Source organism: Quercus robur, chromosome 2 (genome assembly GCF_932294415.1).
Source record: "Quercus robur chromosome 2, dhQueRobu3.1, whole genome shotgun sequence".
In the NCBI taxonomy this organism is placed as follows: domain Eukaryota; kingdom Viridiplantae; phylum Streptophyta; class Magnoliopsida; order Fagales; family Fagaceae; genus Quercus; species Quercus robur.
This window is the reverse complement of record NC_065535.1, coordinates 14,909,782-14,915,781: the sequence shown is the minus strand read 5'-3', so window position 1 is coordinate 14,915,781 and position 6,000 is coordinate 14,909,782.

Here is a 6,000-nt window from a genome sequence, read left to right as displayed (position 1 = left end):
AGGAATCAATTAGTTGAACAGCACGGATTGTGTTGATGTTGAGGGCCTGAAAGATAAGAAATAAGAGATCAGAGGAGACCGGAGTTGGCCGGTCACAAACCCTCCGATGGTGAAGTTAGCCTTTTCTCGTGAAAGAAAGAACTCTCCTTTTAAAGAAAGATAGTGTCTGAAAAGAAAAATACTTCACTTTTTCTTGTCGGAGATTCATCCCCTTTTATAGGTTTAGGAAACGGTTATCCGTTGGATAACTTCCCCCCTTTTCACGGAGTCCGAAGCGTATAACTTGATAACCGCTACAGCGGTTATCTTTTCATGTCAAAACTGCCGTTAGGCTCGTCCTAAGCGCTGTTGGACGAGAGATTGTTCATCAGTTAGTAGACGTCGTCCAGAGGTTTCTGTGGACGACGGACAGGTAATCTATACCTTGTGGACTAAGGACGAGTGTTCACTCTTACCCTTTATATGGACGACCTCTATGGACGAATAAGGAGTTAGTTATTTTTTAGACACCATCAGTTGCCCCCTTGTCCATGGGTCGTCTTAAGGATAATTTTAGGCAATTTTCAAAATGTGCACTTAATGCCACGTGTCACAATCTAACTAATAAACTGATGCGTCTGGTTATTTTTTTGAGGAGTATGCCATGTGTCGTACTTTGGTTAGCTGCGTCGTTTCGCATCCCAAAGTTTACAGCCTATAAATAGTAGAATTCCTCCAGTACCCTTCACATTTCTGAGATTTCCTTCCCTGAGCATCCTTTTCTTAGCGCCTCGTCTAGAAGTATCCTCTCGTCCTTAGTTTCCTCGTCTAGATTTCAGGTATTTCTTTAATCCTCGTCCTCAGATTTTAAGTTTTCCTAAAAATGTCTGAGACCGTTCTTTCCTTGTCTAGTAATAGTTTGGGCAAAGCCATAGACGAGTATCATGACCCAAGTAGTTTTAGTAACTCTAGTGATAGTAGTAATAGCAGCACTAGTAGTGGAGGAAACACCACGGACGAGTATGTGTCCAGTGTCCCTGGGGTACCTTTAGAGGTTTTCCAAGGACTCAAGACAAGGAGCGAGTCTGGATCCCAGGCTGGTACAAGTGCCCCCTCGTCCACAGTTCAGGACGAGGTTGAGGTAGTGTACAATTGTGCTATAGGAATAGAATCCAAGACGGATGATAGGAGATTAGATTTGCTTAAAAAATGGTACCAAATCCCAGACGACCTCAAACCTAGGTTAGCAGTTCGTGGGGAGTGGTGTTATCAGCCACATTTTGGGATAGGTATTTACGAAGCCTATCTTTTAGGTGGACTTAGGTTACCTTTAAATGCTTTTGCTAGAGAATTACTTACTAGGTTAGGTATAGGTGTTTGTCAACTTAACCCCAATGCATGGAGGTTAATTGTCTCCATGCAAGTTTTGTGGAGGGAGGTATTTGAGGGGAACCATCCTCTGACTGTGGACGAGTTCCTTTATTGTTACAAGCCTTCTGAGATCAATCAGTCCCTTGGCTTTTATCAATTCACAGCCAGGGGGAAGGATTATAGATTGATTAAGTCTATAGTTTCCTCGGATAGGAACTGGAAGACGGAGTTCTTCTTCGTCTCAGGTTTCTGGGCTGGACGCCCCCTCGAGGTTTCTCAAGACCCATTTCCTCCCTACACAGGAGAGTTAGGGAACCTTCGTCCTGAAGGTATGCTTATGGTTGTCATTTTGCTTTGTGTTGTACTTACCTTTGTAGACGGCTATCTAATATATATATATATATATATATATATATATTTTTTTTTTTTTTTTTTTTTTTTTTTTGCACAGGTGCTAGACGACCTCACTTAGGCAGGTTTTATATTGAATGAATTCAAAAGGTTCGTCTGCACACTGACAGGGCTTTCCATTCTTTGGTTAGTTTCCAACGTCTTGCTACTTGGGGTTTGGGTCCCAACCCGTCCACTGAAGCCCTTACACACGAGCTTACCATTCGTAGACGTAAGTTTGCCTAATTGTTTCCCCTTTCCTTTTTTTTTTTTTGTTTGTTTTTTTTTTAATACCTTTCTTTTCAGGAATAGCTACAATGAAGGAAAACAAGGGCAAAGAAGTTGTGAATGAGGCAGCTGCAGCTGGGCAGGAGGCACCGCCTCAATCTCATCCGTCCGTAGGTGATAAAAGAAAGAACTTATCGCTAGGGGTTGACTTGGGGAATCTTCCAAGCAGGCATAGGGAGAAAAAGGTCAAGCACAAGTCGTCCAAGCCTAAGGACGTTCAATCCACACCTACTCCTGTTCATGAGCCTGAAGACGTCCAGATCCTTGATTTAGAGCCCAAGGACTCTTCTATGCAAGCCCCGTCCACAGTTAAGGCGCCTTCCTCGTCTTAGCCTTCTCACCAAGTACCTCAACACCTCATTGGGAACGAGGATCTTGCTTGGGAAAGATTTAGGATGGCTGTGACTGATGCGGACGTGTCTGCCTGCCATAACATGTCTTTGAAGGATTTCGAGCATTCTGGGGTTCATGATCTTTTCAAAGTATGTATATTTTCCCTTTTTTTTTTTTTTGTCTTGTCCTTTTTGACAAGATTCCTAACTAAACCATGATTCAGGCCATGTCCAAGTTCATCGTTACGTCCAGGCAAGCAACTGATCTAGACAAGACGAGGGTCTTGTTAGATAAGAGAATCAAGGAAGTGAAGGATGAGAGCAAATGGTGGGCTGAGGCAGCTGCTAAAGCCAATGAAGGGGCAAAGGAGCTGCAAAATCAGATTGAAGAGCTAAAGACTGATGTTGTGGAAAAGGACACTCATCTTGATCACTTGCAAAAGAAGAATGACGAGCTAAGTGATCTTCTCAAGAAGGCCAAGGAAGACACGGTTGTAGAGTTTAAGGCGTCCAAGCAGTTTACGGACCTACTGGATACCAACTATGCAGCTGGGTTTGAGGACTTCAGGATGGACGCTGTGGAGAACTTCCCCAATATTGATTTCAGCTCTATCAAACTCAATCTTAGTGGTGCTCCAACCAGTTCCCTCCTCCAGACGAGCTCAGAAGATGTTAACGTAGAGGATGATGCTACAACTCAGCCACCCCAGGACGACCAGAACACAGACGCCCCTCCAGCCTGATTATGCTTTTTTACTCTACTTTTTTTTTTTTTTTAAAGACTGTTGTTGTAACTTTATGTTAACCTCGTCCATATCTTTCAGACAAGTTTCAACTTTATGTTAATCTCGTCCATAGCTTTCAGACGAGTTATCAAGTTTTACTTTAGAGGGTGTTTGGACGTTGGTCGTCCACCCTTAAAACAATTGTTTGTTTCTTTTTGTTATAACAAGGACGAAAGTTGTGTTTTTGTTTTAAACTTCTACTCGTCCATGAAGGTGATACCTTATAAAGTACTTGGAACTTTTAAGATATAACTCTTGGTGAAATACTCGTCTTGGTGAAATCCTAAATATCAACGTCACTCGTCTTGAGACTTCGCCGTTTTTCATTTCTAATGCAAATAACAACTTTGCATTTGTCCATAAGCTTGATTGCTTTAGAATGCTTTGGTCGATAAACCAAAACATCGTCTTTACATTTATCCGTCCATGTGTGGACGTGTAATATGTTTCATCCTGTCTGTTTCAAGGACGAACATTTTGTGGACGTACTATTGTCCGTCCGTGTGTGGACGTACTATGTTCCATCCCATCTATTTCAGGGACGAACGTTTTGTGGACGTGCCATTGTCCGTCCATGTGTGGACGTACTATGTTCCATCCCATCTATTTCAGGGACGAACATTTTGTGGACGTGCCATTTCAAGGGAAAATTTTCTCGTCTATACTTGGACATGCATACATTTCCTTTGTTTATTGAAGTTACATCTCCGCGTCCGGAGAATTTACTCGTCTTGGGCTTTTCGGCCTTGTTGTGGGTTAGTTCAAACGAAAATAACATGGAGACTAGAAATTTACACAACATTTTGTACATAACATAAATATTGTTTACAGATAAGGCATATACATATATTTATGCCTTTCTTTTTATTTAATAAGTACAAACTCCATAACTTCGTCCATAATCACAACACAACACAAATATTAAAGTAGTAGTATCAAACACAAACAGCATTAAACATAAGTAGAATCATAAGTCTACAGACCAGGTCCAAGCTCGTCCATGGCCATACTTCGTCTAGGCTCACTTTTACTGATAGTACCTCCTCAACTGCTCCACATTCCAAGGGTGCTCCAATTTCCTCCCGTCCAGGGCCTCCAAGTAGTAGGATCCTTGCCTTTTACAGTTGATAACTCTGTAGGGTCCTTCCCAATTTGGGCCTAATTTCCCATGTGCTGGGTTTTTGGTTGCCAAAGAGACCTTTCTCAGGACAAGATCTCCTATGTTGAAACGCCTTGACTTCACCATTGCATCATATTGCCTAGTCATGAGGTTCTTGTACTTTGCTGTCCTGTATTCTGCATCTGCCCTTACCTCGTCTATTAGATCAAGGTTCAAACGAAGTTGCTCCTCATTGTCCTTATCTTGATACATCATCACCCTGTGATTGGCCATATGTACTTCTGCAGGTATGACTGCTTCGCTTCCATAAGCTAGCTTGAAAGGAGTTTCCCCCGTAGGAGTTCTCACCGTCGTCCTGTAGGCCCATAGAACACCAGGCAACTCATCTGGCCATATCCCCTTTGCCCCCTCAAGCCGGGTCTTGATGATTTTCAACAAGGATCGGTTTGCCACTTCAGCTTGGCCATTTGCTTGAGGATGAGCGGGTGAGGAATAGTGATTCTGTATTCCAAAGTGTGCGCAGAAGTCCCTGAAGAGTGTGTTGTCAAATTGTCGTCCGTTGTTAGATACCAATACCTTGGGCACTCCAAATCTACACACAATGTTCTTCCACACGAAATTTTTAACATTCTGTTGTGTGATTGTTGCTAACGATTCAGCTTTCACCCATTTGGTGAAGTAATCAATGCCCACAACTAGGAACTTCATCTGCCTTATGCCCAGAGGAAAGGGACCCAAAATGTCTAGTCCCCATTGTGCGAAGGGCCACGATGCCATCATCGGGGTGAGGTACTCTGACGGTTGTCTGGGGACGTTACTAAACCGTTGGCATTGGTCACAGATCTTGATGTATGCTTTAGCATTAGCTTGCATATTTGGCCAGTAATACCCTGCACGGACGACCTTGTGGACAAGGGACATGGCTCTTTAGTGATTGCCACATACTCCTTCATGAACTTCCCTCAGTACGTAGTTTGCTTCGTCCGGAGCCAAGCACCTAAGATAAGGTTGAGAAAAGCCCCTCTTGTATAGCACTTCGTCCATAAGAACGTATCTAGCCGATCTCAGCCTCAACTTCCTAGCTTCGTCTTTCTCTTCCGGTAGCCGCCCGTCTTTCAAGTATGATATAATCGGGGTCATCCAATTTCCTCTATTCTCCACCTGTTGTACTTCTAGGATATCTATACTTGGCATGTACTGAATTTCATCATATTCTTCCACAGATTCATTTGCTGAGGCTTCTTTTGCTATAGTATCAGCTTCCACGTTCTCCTCCCTTGGGATTTGAACGAATTCAGCTTTTTCAAATCTTTTCATAAGGCGCATCACTCTACTAAGGTATTTCCTTATCCGTTTTTCCTTTGCTTCATACATTCCATTTACTTGCCCCATGACCAACTGAGAATCCCCCAGGACGAGTATAGACTTGGCTTCCACAGACTTAGCCAATTCTAGCCCTTTGAGAAGGGTTTCATATTCAACTTCATTGTTAGTTGCTTGGTACTGTAGACGAACCTTATGTTTCAATTTGTCTGCTTCTGGGATTGTAGGACCACACCAATTCCACCTGCATGCCTTGTAGACGAACCATCCACATGGACGACCCATCTCTTACTACCTTCTGTCTCGTCATGACTTGGGGTGAACTCCACAATGAAATCTGCTAATGCTTGAGCTTTTATGGCATGCCTTGGTTGATATCTGATGTCAAACTCACTGAGCTCGACGGCCCACT